A 20,820-nucleotide genomic window follows, 5' to 3' on the forward strand; every position below is an offset into this window, starting at 1 on the left:
AGAATTTCTTTGGGCCGGCATGGACATCCCAGCTCAGGATGGTGTTAGACTCGACACGTCAGACAGCCTGTGCAAAATTTGGTCAGATTGGAGCCACTTTTTTTTCTAAAAGTGCATGTGTTCCCGAACATCGCCAACGGTCCGCTTTGTCCCCATTCAAGTGATGCCAAGTGTCGACGACATTGACACGTGTCACGTTTTTGACAATGGCAATACCTTGCAATTCATTTTTCCGTCCAAACGGGAACTAATCCTTATCCAGGTCATACACCACTGTAACCGGCTGCTCCTGAGTATGTATGCACGGTGCTGAATCGACCGGTGACCTCAGGTACGGGTCGGTTATGAGCTTTTATCACTGCACAGCCTCGCTGGCGTCTGTCACACAATGTTATTGTTAAATGGTGAATGTTCTGTACTTGACATCGCGTTCCTGATCTTCCAACCACTCAAAGCGCTTTTACACTACGTCACATTCACGCACGGCCCGGAATTGAACTGCCGACTCGGGTGCGTGAGTCGGACACGCTGACGAGAGGCTTAAACCCATGCATCATGAAAGTGTTGGGTAGTGAGGTTTTCTCACAGCACAACTTGCTGGCTTCGTCACACTCACCCCCGTAAACCTCGCTACCATCCGAGTCACGGCCCAGTGTACCGGCTTCTTCTGAATACGTACTGCACGGCCCTGCATCGGACCGGCGACCTGAAAAAAATTGCATGTAAAAGGAACACGAAGTTGCACTTGAATGTAATAAAAGTTACTTTTTTTTTTTTTAAAGAAATAGGATGCACGTTGCTGAGTAGCACTGTGCCCAAGATAAATTTCCCCTCTACGACAATAAAGTGTCTATTCTATTCTCTATGCTATTATTTTTACCAGGGAGGCCAGAGGTCAACCGATGATTTTTTTAGCCACAAGCTTATTTTCTTACCAGTGCGTCGTGTTAGCAGGAAGAGATCTTCTGAGAAAAACTGCAACTAAACCAACACTTGGGTCTTATACACATCATCAAAGGCATTCGACCTTTGATGATGTCATGACATTCAAAATTCAAAGTAAAAAAAGATTAAAAGAAAACATTCAACCTTTGGGACTTCTTTTAGGTCTTATTAAAACTTGTTAACATTCAAAATTCAGAATGGGGATGTGGTTAATAGTCATACTAATAAATTACCATGATTCCATTTGTCAACTCAATTGTCAGAAAGGTTCCCAAATGGACCCTCACGGTTCAGAAGGCCTCGTTGAGGTCATTTGGCCAGATTCCTACACCTTAAACAGCAGTTCGAAGGCTGCAGTTCAGTGCCTGAAATTAGGTGTAACAGTGAACACCTGACATCAATTTGGTGTCCCTGGGTGCATTCCAAGGTGCCCAAATACCTGCCCAAATTTCAAAAGGTCGCCAGGTGTCCCTTATGTCAAATTGACAATTGGGACACATTTTTCCAACATTCAAAGTCCGTAACTTCTCACAGAAACGTCCCAGAGACCCCAAATTTGGAACACAGGTAGTGTGCCAGGCCTAGAATAAGGTCACGTGGTCAAATTTTAAGCAAGATGTCAGAATTTCTTTGGGCCGGCATGGACATCCCAGCTCAGGATGGTGTTAGACTCGAACGTCAGACAGCCTGTGCAAAATTTGGTCAGATTGGAGCCACTTTTTTTTCTAAAAGTGCCAGGGCTGCAGATATTTCATATGTTGTCGCCACTGCCAAATGGGGCGTGGCGGCCTCATTTCGGGCCCCCTAGCCCCTTGGGTTGCAGCGTAAGGGGCGCTTGAATTGTTGACCCAAGTGTCAAAAAGTTTCCCAACTGAGCTCCAGCTGCAAATCCCTCGTTAAGGCCTTTTGGCCAGATCAAGCACCCCGTGGGATTGGGGTAAGGCGCGCATGTGTTCCCGAACATCGCAACGGTCCGCTTTGTCCCATTCAAGTGATGCCAAGTGTCGACTACATTGACACCGTGTCACGTTTTTGACAATGGCAATACCTTGCAATTCATTTTTCCGTCCAAACGGGAACATAATCCTTATCCAGGTCATGACACCACTGTAACCGGCTGCCCTGAGTATGTACTGCCGGTGCTGAATCGGACCGGTGACCTCAGGTACGGTGTCGGTTATTGAGCTTTTATCATGCTACACAGCCTCGCTGGCGTCTGTCACACAATGTTATTGTTAAATGGTGAATGTTCTGTACTTGTACATCGCGTTCCTGATCTTCCAACCACTCAAAGCGCTTTTACACTACGTCACATTCACTGCACGGCCCGGAATTGAACTGCCGACGTCGCGTGCGTGAGTCGGACACGCTGACGAGGGGCTTAAACCCATGCATCATGTAAAGTGTTGGGTAGTGAGGTTTCTCACAGCACAACCTTGTGGCTTCCGTCACACTCACCCCCGTAAACCTCGCTCCCATCCGAGTCACGGCCAGTGTAACCGGCTTCTTCTGAATACGTACTGCACGGCCCTGCATCGGACCGGCGACCTGAAAAAAATTGCATGTAAAAGGAACACGAAGTTGCACTTGAATGTAATAAATAAGTTACTTTTTTTTTTTTTTTTCCAGAAAATAGGATGCACGTTGCTGAGTAGCACTGTGCCCAAGATAAATTTCCCCTCTACGACAATAAGTGTCTATTCTATCTCTATGCTATTATTTTTACCAGGGAGGCCAGAGGTAAACCGATGATTTTTTTTAGCCACAAGCTTATTTTCTTACAGTGCTGTCGTGTTAGCAGGAAGAGTCTTCTGAGAAAAACTGCAACTAAACCAACACTTGGGTCTTATACACATCATCAAAGGCATTCGACCTTTGATGATGTCATGACATTCAAAATTCAAAGTAAAAAAAAGAATTAAAAGAAAACATTTAACCTTTGGGACTTCTTTTAGGTCTTATTAGAAACTTGTTAACATTCAAAATTCAGAATGGGGATTGGTTAATAGTCATACTTTGATGATGTCATGAAATTCAAAATTCAAAGTAAAAAAAAGAATTTAAAAGAAAACATTCTAACCTTTGGGATTTTTAGGTCTATTAGAAACTTGTTAACATTCAAAATTCAGAATGGGGATGTGGTTAATAGTCATACTTAATAAATTACCATGATTCCATTTGTCAACTCAATGTCAGAAAGTTTCCCAAATGGACCCTCACGGTTCAGAAGGCCTCGTGAGGTCATTTGGCCAGATTCCTACACCTTAAACAGCAGTTCGACGGCTGCAGCCAGTGCCTGAAATTAGGTGTAACAGTGAACACTGACATCAATTTGGTGTCCCTGGGTGCATTCCAAGGTGCCCAAATACCTGCCCAAATTTCAAAAGGTCGCCAGGTGTCCCTTATGTCAAAATTGACAATTGGGACAATATTTTTCCAACATTCAAAAGTCCGTAACTTCTCACAGAAACGTCCCAGACCCAAATTGGAAACACGGTAGTTGGCCAGGCCTAGAATAAGGTCACGTGGTCAAATTTAAGCAAGAGGTCTAGAATTTTTTGGGCCGGCATGGACATCCCAGCTCAGGATGGTGTTAGACTCGACACGTCGACAGCCTGTGCAAATTTGGTCAGATTGGAGACACTTTTTTTTCTAAAAGTGCCAGGGCTGCAGATATTTCATATGTTGCGCCACTGCCAAATGGGGCGTGGCGGCCTCATTTCGGGCCCCTAGCCCCTTGGGTTGCAGCGTAAGGGGCGCTTGAATGTTGACCCAAGTGTCAAAAGTTTCCCAACTGGACGCTCCAGCTGCAAAATCCCTCGTTAAGGCCTTTTGGCCAGATCAAGCACCCCCGTGGGATTCGGGGGTAAGGCGCGATGTGTTCCCGAACATCGCCAACGGTCCGCTTTGTCCCCATTCAAGTGATGCCAAGTGACTACATGACACCGTGTCACGTTTTTGACAATGGCAATACCTTGCAATTCATTTCCGTCCAAACGGGAACATAATCCTTATCCAGGTCATGACACACTGTAACCGGCTGCTCCTGAGTATGTACTGCACGGTGCTGAATAGGACCGGTGACCTCAGGTACGGTGTCGGTTATTGAGCTTTATCACTGCACAGCCTCGCTGGCGTCTGTCACACAAGTTATTTGTTAAATGGTGAATGTTCTGTACTTGTACATCGTTCCTGATCTTCCAACCATCAAAGCGCTTTTACACTACGTCACATTCACTGCACGGCCCGGAATTGAACTGCCGACATCGGGTGCGGAGTCGGACACGCTGCGAGGAGGCTTAAACCATGCATCATGTAAAGTGTTGGGTAGTGAGGTTTTCTCACAGCACAACCTTGCTGGCTTCCGTCACATCACCCCCGTAAACCTCGCTCCCATCCGAGTCACGGCCCAGTGTAACCGGCTTCTTTGAATACGTATGCACGGCCCTGCATCGGACCGCGACCTGAAAAAAATTGCATGTAAAAGGAACACCGAAGTTGCACTTGAATGTAATAAATAAGTTACTTTTTTTTTTTTTACAGAAATAGGATGCCGTGCTGAGTAGCACTGTGCCCAAGATAAATTTCCCCTCTACGACAATAAAGTGTATATCTATTCTCTATGCTATATTTTTACCAGGGAGGCCAGAGGTCAACCGATGTTTTTTTAGCCACAAGCTTATTTTCTTACCAGTGCTGTCGTGTTAGCAGGAAGAGATCTTCTGAGAAAAACTGCAACTAAACCAACACTTGGGTCTTATACAACATCATAAGGCATTCGACCTTTGATGATGTCATGACATTCAAAATTCAAAGTAAAAAAAGAATTTAAAAGAAAACATTCTAACCTTTGGGACTTCTTTTAGGTCTTATTAGAAACTTGTTAACATTCAAAATTCAGAATGGGGATGTGGTTAATAGTCATACTTAATAAATTACCATGATTCCATTTGTCAACTCAATTGTCAGAAAGGTTCCCAAATGGACCCTCACGGTTCAGAAGGCCTCGTTGAGGTCATTTGGCCAGATTCCTACACCTTAAACAGCAGTTCGACGGCTGCAGCTTTCAGTGCCTGAAATTAGGTGTAACAGTGAACGCCTAACATCAATGGGTCCCTGGGTGCATTCCAAGGTGCCCAAATACCTGCCCAAATTTCAAAAGGTCGCCAGGTGTCCCTTATGTCAAAATTGACAATTGGGACACATATTTTTCCAACATTCAAAAGTCCATAACTTCTCACAGAAACGTCCCAGAGACCCCAAATTTGGAACACAGGTAGTTGGCCAGGCCTAGAATAAGGTCACGTGGTCAAATTTATCCAAGATGTCTAGAATTTCTTTGCACACCGTCACACTCACCCCGTAAACCTCACTCCCATCCGAGTCACGGCCCCAGTGTAACCGGCTTCTTCTGAATACGTACTGCACGGCCCTGCATCGAACCGGCGACCTGAAAAAAATTGCATGTAAAAGGAACACGAAGTTGCACTTGAATGTAATAAATAAGTTACTTTTTTTTTTTTTTTACACAAATAGGATGCACGTTCCTGAGTAGCACTGTGCCCAAGATAAATTTCCCCTCTACGACAATAAAGTGTCTATTCTATTCTCTATGCTATTATTTTTACCAGGGAGGCCAGAGGTCAACCGATGATTTTTTTAGCCACAAGCTTATTTTCTTACCAGTGCTGTCGTGTTAGCAGGAAGAGATCTTCTGAGAAAAACTGCAACTAAACCAACACTTGGGTCTTATACACACATCATCAAAGGCATTCGACCTTTGATGATGTCATGACATTCAAAATTCAAAAAAAAAAGAATTTAAAAGAAACATTCTAACCTTTGGGACTTCTTTTAGGTCTTATTAGAAACTTGTTAACATTCAAAATTCAGAATGGGGATGTGGTTAATAGTCATACTTTGATGATGTCATGACATTCAAAATTCAAAGTAAAAAAAGAATTTAAAAGAAAACATTCTAACCTTTGGGACTTCTTTTAGGTCTTATTAGAAACTTGTTAACATTCAAAATTCAGAATGGGGATGTGGTTAATAGTCATACTTAATAAATTACCATGATTCCATTTGTCAACTCAATTGTCAAAGGTTCCCAAATCACGGTTCAGAAGGCCTCGTTGAGGTCATTTGGCCAGATTCCTACACCTTAAACAGCAGTTCGACGGCTGCAGCTTTCAGTGCCTGAAATTAGGTGTAACAGTGAACACCTGACATCAATTTGGTGTCCCTGGGTGCATTCCAAGGTGCCCAAATACCTGCCCAAATTTCAAAAGGTCGCCAGGTGTCCCTTATGTCAAAATTGACAATTGGGACACATATTTTCCAACATTCAAAAGTCCGTAACTTCTCACAGAAACGTCCCAGAGACCCCAAATTTGGAACACAGGTAGTTGGCCAGGCCTAGAATAAGGTCACGTGGTCAAATTTTAAGCAAGATGTCTAGAATTTCTTTGGGCCGGCATGGACATCCCAGCTCAGGATGGTGTTAGACTCGACACGTCAGACAGCCTGTGCAAAATTTGGTCAGATTGGAGCCACTTTTTTTTCTAAAAGTGCCAGGGCTGCAGATATTTCATATGTTGTCGCCACTGCCAAATGGGGCGTGGCGGCCTCATTTCGGGCCCCCTAGCCCCTTGGGTTGCAGCGTAAGGGGCGCTTGAATTGTTGACCCAAGTGTCAAAAAGTTTCCCAACTGGACGCTCCAGCTGCAAAATCCCTCGTTAAGGCCTTTTGGCCAGATCAAGCACCCCCCGTGGGATTCGGGGGTAAGGCGCGCATGTGTTCCCGAACATCGCCAACGGTCCGCTTTGTCCCCATTCAAGTGATGCCAAGTGTCGACTACATTGACACCGTGTCACGTTTTTGACAATGGCAATACCTTGCAATTCATTTTTCCGTCCAAACGGGAACATAATCCTTATCCAGGTCATGACACCACTGTAACCGGCTGCTCCTGAGTATGTACTGCACGGTGCTGAATCGGACCGGTGACCTCAGGTACGGTGTCGGTTATTGAGCTTTTATCACTGCACAGCCTCGCTGGCGTCTGTCACACAATGTTATTTGTTAAATGGTGAATGTTCTGTACTTGTACATCGCGTTCCTGATCTTCCAACCACTCAAAGCGCTTTTACACTACGTCACATTCACTGCACGGCCCGGAATTGAACTGCCGACGTCGGGTGCGTGAGTCGGACACGCTGACGAGGAGGCTTAAACCCATGCATCATGTAAAGTGTTGGGTAGTGAGGTTTTCTCACAGCACAACCTTGCTGGCTTCCGTCACACTCACCCCCGTAAACCTCGCTCCCATCCGAGTCACGGCCCCAGTGTAACCGGCTTCTTCTGAATACGTACTGCACGGCCCTGCATCGACCGGCGACCTGAAAAAAATTGCATGTAAAAGGAACACCGAAGTTGCACTTGAATGTAATAAATAAGTTACTTTTTTTTTTTTTTACAGAAATAGGATGCACGTTCCTGAGTAGCACTGTGCCCAAGATAAATTTCCCCTCTACGACAATAAAGTGTCTATTCTATTCTCTATGCTATTATTTTTACCAGGGAGGCCAGAGGTCAACCGATGATTTTTTTAGCCACAAGCTTATTTTCTTACCAGTGCTGTCGTGTTAGCAGGAAGAGATCTTCTGAGAAAAACTGCAACTAAACCAACACTTGGGTCTTATACACACATCATCAAAGGCATTCGACCTTTGATGATGTCATGACATTCAAAATTCAAAGTAAAAAAAGAATTTAAAAGAAAACATTCTAACCTTTGGGACTTCTTTTAGGTCTTATTAGAAACTTGTTAACATTCAAAATTCAGAATGGGGATTGGTTAATAGTCATACTTTGATGATGTCATGACATTCAAAATTCAAAGTAAAAAAAAGAATTTAAAAGAAAACATTCTAACCTTTGGGACTTCTTTTAGGTCTTATTAGAAACTTGTTAACATTCAAAATTCAGAATGGGGATGTGGTTAATAGTCATACTTAATAAATTACCATGATTCCATTTGTCAACTCAATTGTCAGAAAGGTTCCCAAATGGACCCTCACGGTTCAGAAGGCCTCGTTGAGGTCATTTGGCCAGATTCCTACACCTTAAACAGCAGTTCGACGGCTGCAGCTTTCAGTGCCTGAAATTAGGTGTAACAGTGAACACCTGACATCAATTTGGTGTCCCTGGGTGCATTCCAAGGTGCCCAAATACCTGCCCAAATTTCAAAAGGTCGCCAGGTGTCCCTTATGTCAAAATTGACAATTGGGACACATATTTTTCCAACATTCAAAAGTCCGTAACTTCTCACAGAAACGTCCCAGAGACCCCAAATTTGGAACACAGGTAGTTGGCCAGGCCTAGAATAAGGTCACGTGGTCAAATTTTAAGCAAGATGTCTAGAATTTCTTTGGGCCGGCATGGACATCCCAGCTCAGGATGGTGTTAGACTCGACACGTCAGACAGCCTGTGCAAAATTTGGTCAGATTGGAGCCACTTTTTTTTCTAAAAGTGCCAGGGCTGCAGATATTTCATATGTTGTCGCCACTGCCAAATGGGGCGTGGCGGCCTCATTTCGGGCCCCCTAGCCCCTTGGGTTGCAGCGTAAGGGGCGCTTGAATTGTTGACCCAAGTGTCAAAAAGTTTCCCAACTGGACGCTCCAGCTGCAAAATCCCTCGTTAAGGCCTTTTGGCCAGATCAAGCACCCCCCGTGGGATTCGGGGGTAAGGCGCGCATGTGTTCCCGAACATCGCCAACGGTCCGCTTTGTCCCCATTCAAGTGATGCCAAGTGTCGACTACATTGACACCGTGTCACGTTTTTGACAATGGCAATACCTTGCAATTCATTTTTCCGTCCAAACGGGAACATAATCCTTATCCAGGTCATGACACCACTGTAACCGGCTGCTCCTGAGTATGTACTGCACGGTGCTGAATCGGACCGGTGACCTCAGGTACGGTGTCGGTTATTGAGCTTTTATCACTGCACAGCCTCGCTGGCGTCTGTCACACAATGTTATTTGTTAAATGGTGAATGTTCTGTACTTGTACATCGCGTTCCTGATCTTCCAACCACTCAAAGCGCTTTTACACTACGTCACATTCACTGCACGGCCCGGAATTGAACTGCCGACGTCGGGTGCGTGAGTCGGACACGCTGACGAGGAGGCTTAAACCCATGCATCATGTAAAGTGTTGGGTAGTGAGGTTTTCTCACAGCACAACCTTGCTGGCTTCCGTCACACTCACCCCCGTAAACCTCGCTCCCATCCGAGTCACGGCCCCAGTGTAACCGGCTTCTTCTGAATACGTACTGCACGGCCCTGCATCGACCGGCGACCTGAAAAAAATTGCATGTAAAAGGAACACCGAAGTTGCACTTGAATGTAATAAATAAGTTACTTTTTTTTTTTTTTTACAGAAATAGGATGCACGTTCCTGAGTAGCACTGTGCCCAAGATAAATTTCCCCTCTACGACAATAAAGTGTCTATTCTATTCTCTATGCTATTATTTTTACCAGGGAGGCCAGAGGTCAACCGATGATTTTTTTAGCCACAAGCTTATTTTCTTACCAGTGCTGTCGTGTTAGCAGGAAGAGATCTTCTGAGAAAAACTGCAACTAAACCAACACTTGGGTCTTATACACACATCATCAAAGGCATTCGACCTTTGATGATGTCATGACATTCAAAATTCAAAGTAAAAAAAAGAATTTAAAAGAAAACATTCTAACCTTTGGGACTTCTTTTAGGTCTTATTAGAAACTTGTTAACATTCAAAATTCAGAATGGGGATGTGGTTAATAGTCATACTTAATAAATTACCATGATTCCATTTGTCAACTCAATTGTCAGAAAGGTTCCCAAATGGACCCTCACGGTTCAGAAGGCCTCGTTGAGGTCATTTGGCCAGATTCCTACACCTTAAACAGCAGTTCGACGGCTGCAGCTTTCAGTGCCTGAAATTAGGTGTAACAGTGAACACCTGACATCAATTTGGTGTCCCTGGGTGCATTCCAAGGTGCCCAAATACCTGCCCAAATTTCAAAAGGTCGCCAGGTGTCCCTTATGTCAAAATTGACAATTGGGACACATATTTTTCCAACATTCAAAAGTCCGTAACTTCTCACAGAAACGTCCCAGAGACCCCAAATTTGGAACACAGGTAGTTGGCCAGGCCTAGAATAAGGTCACGTGGTCAAATTTTAAGCAAGATGTCTAGAATTTCTTTGGGCCGGCATGGACATCCCAGCTCAGGATGGTGTTAGACTCGACACGTCAGACAGCCTGTGCAAAATTTGGTCAGATTGGAGCCACTTTTTTTTCTAAAAGTGCCAGGGCTGCAGATATTTCATATGTTGTCGCCACTGCCAAATGGGGCGTGGCGGCCTCATTTCGGGCCCCCTAGCCCCTTGGGTTGCAGCGTAAGGGGCGCTTGAATTGTTGACCCAAGTGTCAAAAAGTTTCCCAACTGGACGCTCCAGCTGCAAAATCCCTCGTTAAGGCCTTTTGGCCAGATCAAGCACCCCCCGTGGGATTCGGGGGTAAGGCGCGCATGTGTTCCCGAACATCGCCAACGGTCCGCTTTGTCCCCATTCAAGTGATGCCAAGTGTCGACTACATTGACACCGTGTCACGTTTTTGACAATGGCAATACCTTGCAATTCATTTTTCCGTCCAAACGGGAACATAATCCTTATCCAGGTCATGACACCACTGTAACCGGCTGCTCCTGAGTATGTACTGCACGGTGCTGAATCGGACCGGTGACCTCAGGTACGGTGTCGGTTATTGAGCTTTTATCACTGCACAGCCTCGCTGGCGTCTGTCACACAATGTTATTTGTTAAATGGTGAATGTTCTGTACTTGTACATCGCGTTCCTGATCTTCCAACCACTCAAAGCGCTTTTACACTACGTCACATTCACTGCACGGCCCGGAATTGAACTGCCGACGTCGGGTGCGTGAGTCGGACACGCTGACGAGGAGGCTTAAACCCATGCATCATGTAAAGTGTTGGGTAGTGAGGTTTTCTCACAGCACAACCTTGCTGGCTTCCGTCACACTCACCCCCGTAAACCTCGCTCCCATCCGAGTCACGGCCCCAGTGTAACCGGCTTCTTCTGAATACGTACTGCACGGCCCTGCATCGACCGGCGACCTGAAAAAAATTGCATGTAAAAGGAACACCGAAGTTGCACTTGAATGTAATAAAGAAGTTACTTTTTTTTTTTTTTTACAGAAATAGGATGCACGTTGCTGAGTAGCACTGTGCCCAAGATAAATTTCCCCTCTACGACAATAAAGTGTCTATTCTATTCTCTATGCTATTATTTTTACCAGGGAGGCCAGAGGTCAACCGATGATTTTTTTAGCCACAAGCTTATTTTCTTACCAGTGCTGTCGTGTTAGCAGGAAGAGATCTTCTGAGAAAAACTGCAACTAAACCAACACTTGGGTCTTATACACACATCATCAAAGGCATTCGACCTTTGATGATGTCATGACATTCAAAATTCAAAGTAAAAAAAGAATTTAAAAGAAAACATTCTAACCTTTGGGACTTCTTTTAGGTCTTATTAGAAACTTGTTAACATTCAAAATTCAGAATGGGGATGTGGTTAATAGTCATACTTTGATGATGTCATGACATTCAAAATTCAAAGTAAAAAAAAGAATTTAAAAGAAAACATTCTAACCTTTGGGACTTCTTTTAGGTCTTATTAGAAACTTGTTAACATTCAAAATTCAGAATGGGGATGTGGTTAATAGTCATACTTAATAAATTACCATGATTCCATTTGTCAACTCAATTGTCAGAAAGGTTCCCAAATGGACCCTCACGGTTCAGAAGGCCTCGTTGAGGTCATTTGGCCAGATTCCTACACCTTAAACAGCAGTTCGACGGCTGCAGCTTTCAGTGCCTGAAATTAGGTGTAACAGTGAACACCTGACATCAATTTGGTGTCCCTGGGTGCATTCCAAGGTGCCCAAATACCTGCCCAAATTTCAAAAGGTCGCCAGGTGTCCCTTATGTCAAAATTGACAATTGGGACACATATTTTTCCAACATTCAAAAGTCCGTAACTTCTCACAGAAACGTCCCAGAGACCCCAAATTTGGAACACAGGTAGTTGGCCAGGCCTAGAATAAGGTCACGTGGTCAAATTTTAAGCAAGATGTCTAGAATTTCTTTGGGCCGGCATGGACATCCCAGCTCAGGATGGTGTTAGACTCGACACGTCAGACAGCCTGTGCAAAATTTGGTCAGATTGGAGCCACTTTTTTTTCTAAAAGTGCCAGGGCTGCAGATATTTCATATGTTGTCGCCACTGCCAAATGGGGCGTGGCGGCCTCATTTCGGGCCCCCTAGCCCCTTGGGTTGCAGCGTAAGGGGCGCTTGAATTGTTGACCCAAGTGTCAAAAAGTTTCCCAACTGGACGCTCCAGCTGCAAAATCCCTCGTTAAGGCCTTTTGGCCAGATCAAGCACCCCCCGTGGGATTCGGGGGTAAGGCGCGCATGTGTTCCCGAACATCGCCAACGGTCCGCTTTGTCCCCATTCAAGTGATGCCAAGTGTCGACTACATTGACACCGTGTCACGTTTTTGACAATGGCAATACCTTGCAATTCATTTTTCCGTCCAAACGGGAACATAATCCTTATCCAGGTCATGACACCACTGTAACCGGCTGCTCCTGAGTATGTACTGCACGGTGCTGAATCGGACCGGTGACCTCAGGTACGGTGTCGGTTATTGAGCTTTTATCACTGCACAGCCTCGCTGGCGTCTGTCACACAATGTTATTTGTTAAATGGTGAATGTTCTGTACTTGTACATCGCGTTCCTGATCTTCCAACCACTCAAAGCGCTTTTACACTACGTCACATTCACTGCACGGCCCGGAATTGAACTGCCGACGTCGGGTGCGTGAGTCGGACACGCTGACGAGGAGGCTTAAACCCATGCATCATGTAAAGTGTTGGGTAGTGAGGTTTTCTCACAGCACAACCTTGCTGGCTTCCGTCACACTCACCCCCGTAAACCTCGCTCCCATCCGAGTCACGGCCCCAGTGTAACCGGCTTCTTCTGAATACGTACTGCACGGCCCTGCATCGGACCGGCGACCTGAAAAAAATTGCATGTAAAAGGAACACCGAAGTTGCACTTGAATGTAATAAATAAGTTACTTTTTTTTTTTTTTAAAGAAATAGGATGCACGTTGCTGAGTAGCACTGTGCCCAAGATAAATTTCCCCTCTACGACAATAAAGTGTCTATTCTATTCTCTATGCTATTATTTTTACCAGGGAGGCCAGAGGTCAACCGATGATTTTTTTAGCCACAAGCTTATTTTCTTACCAGTGCTGTCGTGTTAGCAGGAAGAGATCTTCTGAGAAAAACTGCAACTAAACCAACACTTGGGTCTTATACACACATCATCAAAGGCATTCGACCTTTGATGATGTCATGACATTCAAAATTCAAAGTAAAAAAAGAATTTAAAAGAAAACATTCTAACCTTTGGGACTTCTTTTAGGTCTTATTAGAAACTTGTTAACATTCAAAATTCAGAATGGGGATGTGGTTAATAGTCATACTTAATAAATTACCATGATTCCATTTGTCAACTCAATTGTCAGAAAGGTTCCCAAATGGACCCTCACGGTTCAGAAGGCCTCGTTGAGGTCATTTGGCCAGATTCCTACACCTTAAACAGCAGTTCGACGGCTGCAGCTTTCAGTGCCTGAAATTAGGTGTAACAGTGAACACCTGACATCAATTTGGTGTCCCTGGGTGCATTCCAAGGTGCCCAAATACCTGCCCAAATTTCAAAAGGTCGCCAGGTGTCCCTTATGTCAAAATTGACAATTGGGACACATATTTTTCCAACATTCAAAAGTCCGTAACTTCTCACAGAAACGTCCCAGAGACCCCAAATTTGGAACACAGGTAGTTGGCCAGGCCTAGAATAAGGTCACGTGGTCAAATTTTAAGCAAGATGTCCAGAATTTCTTTGGGCCGGCATGGACATCCCAGCTCAGGATGGTGTTAGACTCGACACGTCAGACAGCCTGTGCAAAATTTGGTCAGATTGGAGCCACTTTTTTTTCTAAAAGTGCCAGGGCTGCAGATATTTCATATGTTGTCGCCACTGCCAAATGGGGCGTGGCGGCCTCATTTCGGGCCCCCTAGCCCCTTGGGTTGCAGCGTAAGGGGCGCTTGAATTGTTGACCCAAGTGTCAAAAAGTTTCCCAACTGGACGCTCCAGCTGCAAAATCCCTCGTTAAGGCCTTTTGGCCAGATCAAGCACCCCCCGTGGGATTCGGGGTAAGGCGCGCATGTGTTCCCGAACATCGCCAACGGTCCGCTTTGTCCCCATTCAAGTGATGCCAAGTGTCGACTACATTGACACCGTGTCACGTTTTTGACAATGGCAATACCTTGCAATTCATTTTTCCGTCCAAACGGGAACATAATCCTTATCCAGGTCATGACACCACTGTAACCGGCTGCTCCTGAGTATGTACTGCACGGTGCTGAATCGGACCGGTGACCTCAGGTACGGTGTCGGTTATTGAGCTTTTATCACTGCACAGCCTCGCTGGCGTCTGTCACACAATGTTATTTGTTAAATGGTGAATGTTCTGTACTTGTACATCGCGTTCCTGATCTTCCAACCACTCAAAGCGCTTTTACACTACGTCACATTCACTGCACGGCCCGGAATTGAACTGCCGACGTCGGGTGCGTGAGTCGGACACGCTGACGAGGAGGCTTAAACCCATGCATCATGTAAAGTGTTGGGTAGTGAGGTTTTCTCACAGCACAACCTTGCTGGCTTCCGTCACACTCACCCCCGTAAACCTCGCTCCCATCCGAGTCACGGCCCCAGTGTAACCGGCTTCTTCTGAATACGTACTGCACGGCCCTGCATCGGACCGGCGACCTGAAAAAAATTGCATGTAAAAGGAACACCGAAGTTGCACTTGAATGTAATAAATAAGTTACTTTTTTTTTTTTTTACAGAAATAGGATGCACGTTGCTGAGTAGCACTGTGCCCAAGATAAATTTCCCCTCTACGACAATAAAGTGTCTATTCTATTCTCTATGCTATTATTTTTACCAGGGAGGCCAGAGGTCAACCGATGATTTTTTTAGCCACAAGCTTATTTTCTTACCAGTGCTGTCGTGTTAGCAGGAAGAGATCTTCTGAGAAAAACTGCAACTAAACCAACACTTGGGTCTTATACACACATCATCAAAGGCATTCGACCTTTGATGATGTCATGACATTCAAAATTCAAAGTAAAAAAAAGAATTTAAAAGAAAACATTCTAACCTTTGGGACTTCTTTTAGGTCTTATTAGAAACTTGTTAACATTCAAAATTCAGAATGGGGATGTGGTTAATAGTCATACTTAATAAATTACCATGATTCCATTTGTCAACTCAATTGTCAGAAAGTTCCCAAATGGACCCTCACGGTTCAGAAGGCCTCGTTGAGGTCATTTGGCCAGATTCCTACACCTTAAATAGCAGTTCGACGGCTGCAGCTTTCAGTGCCTGAAATTAGGTGTAACAGTGAACGCCTGACATCAATTTGGTGTCCCTGGGTGCATTCCAAGGTGCCCAAATACCTGCCCAAATTTCAAAAGGTCGCCAGGTGTCCCTTATGTCAAAATTGACAATTGGGACACATATTTTTCCAACATTCAAAAGTCCATAACTTCTCACAGAAACGTCCCAGAGACCCCAAATTTGGAACACAGGTAGTTGGCCAGGCCTAGAATAAGGTCACGTGGTCAAATTATATCCAAGATGTCTAGAATTTCTTTGCACACCGTCACACTCACCCCCGTAAACCTCACTCCCATCCGAGTCACGGCCCCAGTGTAACCGGCTTCTTCTGAATACGTACTGCACGGCCCTGCATCGGACCGGCGACCTGAAAAAAATTGCATGTAAAAGGAACACCGAAGTTGCACTTGAATGTAATAAAGAAGTTACTTTTTTTTTTTTTTAAGAAATAGGATGCACGTTGCTGAGTAGCACTGTGCCCAAGATAAATTTCCCCTCTACGACAATAAAGTGTCTATTCTATTCTCTATGCTATTATTTTTACCAGGGAGGCCAGAGGTCAACCGATGATTTTTTTAGCCACAAGCTTATTTTCTTACCAGTGCTGTCGTGTTAGCAGGAAGAGATCTTCTGAGAAAAACTGCAACTAAACCAACACTTGGGTCTTATACACACATCATCAAAGGCATTCGACCTTTGATGATGTCATGACATTCAAAATTCAAAGTAAAAAAAAGAATTTAAAAGAAAACATTCTAACCTTTGGGACTTCTTTTAGGTCTTATTAGAAACTTGTTAACATTCAAAATTCAGAATGGGGATTTGGTTAATAGTCATACTTTGATGATGTCATGACATTCAAAATTCAAAGTAAAAAAAAGAATTTAAAAGAAAACATTCTAACCTTTGGGACTTCTTTTAGGTCTTATTAGAAACTTGTTAACATTCAAAATTCAGAATGGGGATGTGGTTAATAGTCATACTTAATAAATTACCATGATTCCATTTGTCAACTCAATTGTCAGAAAGGTTCCCAAATGGACCCTCACGGTTCAGAAGGCCTCGTTGAGGTCATTTGGCCAGATTCCTACACCTTAAACAGCAGTTCGACGGCTGCAGCTTTCAGTGCCTGAAATTAGGTGTAACAGTGAACACCTGACATCAATTTGGTGTCCCTGGGTGCATTCCAAGGTGCCCAAATACCTGCCCAAATTTCAAAAGGTCGCCAGGTGTCCCTTATGTCAAAATTGACAATTGGGACACATATTTTTCCAACATTCAAAAGTCCGTAACTTCTCACAGAAACGTCCCAGAGACCCCAAATTTGGAACACAGGTAGTTGGCCAGGCCTAGAATAAGGTCACGTGGTCAAATTTTAAGCAAGATGTCTAGAATTTCTTTGGGCCGGCATGGACATCCCAGCTCAGGATGGTGTTAGACTCGACACGTCAGACAGCCTGTGCAAAATTTGGTCAGATTGGAGCCACTTTTTTTTCTAAAAGTGCCAGGGCTGCAGATATTTCATATGTTGTCGCCACTGCCAAATGGGGCGTGGCGGCCTCATTTCGGGCCCCCTAGCCCCTTGGGTTGCAGCGTAAGGGGCGCTTGAATTGTTGACCCAAGTGTCAAAAAGTTTCCCAACTGGACGCTCCAGCTGCAAAATCCCTCGTTAAGGCCTTTTGGCCAGATCAAGCACCCCCCGTGGGATTCGGGGGTAAGGCGCGCATGTGTTCCCGAACATCGCCAACGGTCCGCTTTGTCCCCATTCAAGTGATGCCAAGTGTCGACTACATTGACACCGTGTCACGTTTTTGACAATGGCAATACCTTGCAATTCATTTTTCCGTCCAAACGGGAACATAATCCTTATCCAGGTCATGACACCACTGTAACCGGCTGCTCCTGAGTATGTACTGCACGGTGCTGAATCGGACCGGTGACCTCAGGTACGGTGTCGGTTATTGAGCTTTTATCACTGCACAGCCTCGCTGGCGTCTGTCACACAATGTTATTTGTTAAATGGTGAATGTTCTGTACTTGTACATCGCGTTCCTGATCTTCCAACCACTCAAAGCGCTTTTACACTACGTCACATTCACTGCACGGCCCGGAATTGAACTGCCGACGTCGGGTGCGTGAGTCGGACACGCTGACGAGGAGGCTTAAACCCATGCATCATGTAAAGTGTTGGGTAGTGAGGTTTTCTCACAGCACAACCTTGCTGGCTTCCGTCACACTCACCCCCGTAAACCTCGCTCCCATCCGAGTCACGGCCCCAGTGTAACCGGCTTCTTCTGAATACGTACTGCACGGCCCTGCATCGGACCGGCGACCTGAAAAAAATTGCATGTAAAAGGAACACCGAAGTTGCACTTGAATGTAATAAAGAAGTTACTTTTTTTTTTTTTTAAAGAAATAGGATGCACGTTGCTGAGTAGCACTGTGCCCAAGATAAATTTCCCCTCTACGACAATAAAGTGTCTATTCTATTCTCTATGCTATTATTTTTACCAGGGAGGCCAGAGGTCAACCGATGATTTTTTTAGCCACAAGCTTATTTTCTTACCAGTGCTGTCGTGTTAGCAGGAAGAGATCTTCTGAGAAAAACTGCAACTAAACCAACACTTGGGTCTTATACACACATCATCAAAGGCATTCGACCTTTGATGATGTCATGACATTCAAAATTCAAAGTAAAAAAAAGAATTTAAAAGAAAACATTCTAACCTTTGGGACTTCTTTTAGGTCTTATTAGAAACTTGTTAACATTCAAAATTCAGAATGGGGATGTGGTTAATAGTCATACTTAATAAATTACCATGATTCCATTTGTCAACTCAATTGTCAGAAAGGTTCCCAAATGGACCCTCACGGTTCAGAAGGCCTCGTTGAGGTCATTTGGCCAGATTCCTACACCTTAAACAGCAGTTCGACGGCTGCAGCTTTCAGTGCCTGAAATTAGGTGTAACAGTGAACACCTGACATCAATTTGGTGTCCCTGGGTGCATTCCAAGGTGCCCAAATACCTGCCCAAATTTCAAAAGGTCGCCAGGTGTCCCTTATGTCAAAATTGACAATTGGGACACATATTTTTCCAACATTCAAAAGTCCGTAACTTCTCACAGAAACGTCCCAGAGACCCCAAATTTGGAACACAGGTAGTTGGCCAGGCCTAGAATAAGGTCACGTGGTCAAATTTTAAGCAAGATGTCTAGAATTTCTTTGGGCCGGCATGGACATCCCAGCTCAGGATGGTGTTAGACTCGACACGTCAGACAGCCTGTGCAAAATTTGGTCAGATTGGAGCCACTTTTTTTTCTAAAAGTGCCAGGGCTGCAGATATTTCATATGTTGTCGCCACTGCCAAATGGGGCGTGGCGGCCTCATTTCGGGCCCCCTAGCCCCTTGGGTTGCAGCGTAAGGGGCGCTTGAATTGTTGACCCAAGTGTCAAAAAGTTTCCCAACTGGACGCTCCAGCTGCAAAATCCCTCGTTAAGGCCTTTTGGCCAGATCAAGCACCCCCCGTGGGATTCGGGGGTAAGGCGCGCATGTGTTCCCGAACATCGCCAACGGTCCGCTTTGTCCCCATTCAAGTGATGCCAAGTGTCGACTACATTGACACCGTGTCACGTTTTTGACAATGGCAATACCTTGCAATTCATTTTTCCGTCCAAACGGGAACATAATCCTTATCCAGGTCATGACACCACTGTAACCGGCTGCTCCTGAGTATGTACTGCACGGTGCTGAATCGGACGGTGACCTCAGGTACGGTGTCGGTTATTGAGCTTTTATCACTGCACAGCCTCGCTGGCGTCTGTCACACAATGTTATTTGTTAAATGGTGAATGTTCTGTACTTGTACATCGCGTTCCTGATCTTCCAACCACTCAAAGCGCTTTTACACTACGTCACATTCACTGCACGGCCCGGAATTGAACTGCCGACGTCGGGTGCGTGAGTCGGACACGCTGACGAGGAGGCTTAAACCCATGCATCATGTAAAGTGTTGGGTAGTGAGGTTTTCTCACAGCACAACCTTGCTGGCTTCCGTCACACTCACCCCCGTAAACCTCGCTCCCATCCGAGTCACGGCCCAGTGTAACCGGCTTCTTCTGAATACGTACTGCACGGCCCTGCATCGACCGGCGACCTGAAAAAATTGCATGTAAAAGGAACACCGAAGTTGCACTTGAATGTAATAAAGAAGTTACTTTTTTTTTTTTTTAAGAAATAGGATGCACGTTGCTGAGTAGCACTGTGCCCAAGATAAATTTCCCCTCTACGACAATAAAGTGTCTATTCTATTCTCTATGCTATTATTTTTACCAGGGAGGCCAGAGGTCAACCGATGATTTTTTAGCCACAAGCTTATTTTCTTACCAGTGCTGTCGTGTTAGCAGGAAGAGATCTTCTGAGAAAAACTGCAACTAAACCAACACTTGGGTCTTATACACACATCATCAAAGGCATTCGACCTTGATGATGTCATGACATTCAAAATTCAAAGTAAAAAAAAGAATTTAAAAGAAAACATTCTAACCTTTGGGACTTCTTTTAGGTCTTATTAGAAACTTGTTAACATTCAAAATTCAGAATGGGGATGTGGTTAATAGTCATACTTAATAAATTACCATGATTCCATTTGTCAACTCAATTGTCAGAAAGGTTCCCAAATGGACCCTCACGGTTCAGAAGGCCTCGTTGAGGTCATTTGGCCAGATTCCTACACCTTAAACAGCAGTTCGACGGCTGCAGCTTTCAGTGCCTGAAATTAGGTGTAACAGTGAACACCTGACATCAATTTGGTGTCCCTGGGTGCATTCCAAGGTGCCCAAATACCTGCCCAAATTTCAAAAGGTCGCCAGGTGTCCCTTATGTCAAAATTGACAATTGGGACACATATTTTTCCAACATTCAAAAGTCCGTAACTTCTCACAGAAACGTCCCAGAGACCCCAAATTTGGAACACAGGTAGTTGGCCAGGCCTAGAATAAGGTCACGTGGTCAAATTTTAAGCAAGATGTCCAGAATTTCTTTGGGCCGGCATGGACATCCCAGCTCAGGATGGTGTTAGACTCGACACGTCAGACAGCCTGTGCAAAATTTGGTCAGATTGGAGCCACTTTTTTTTCTAAAAGTGCCAGGGCTGCAGATATTTCATATGTTGTCGCCACTGCCAAATGGGGCGTGGCGGCCTCATTTCGGGCCCCCTAGCCCCTTGGGTTGCAGCGTAAGGGGCGCTTGAATTGTTGACCCAAGTGTC

This window comes from Micropterus salmoides, unplaced genomic scaffold (assembly GCF_014851395.1).
Source record: "Micropterus salmoides isolate LMB-PRFRI ecotype aquatic unplaced genomic scaffold, ASM1485139v1 Ms_hic_scaffold_1, whole genome shotgun sequence".
Taxonomy (NCBI): domain Eukaryota; kingdom Metazoa; phylum Chordata; class Actinopteri; order Centrarchiformes; family Centrarchidae; genus Micropterus; species Micropterus salmoides.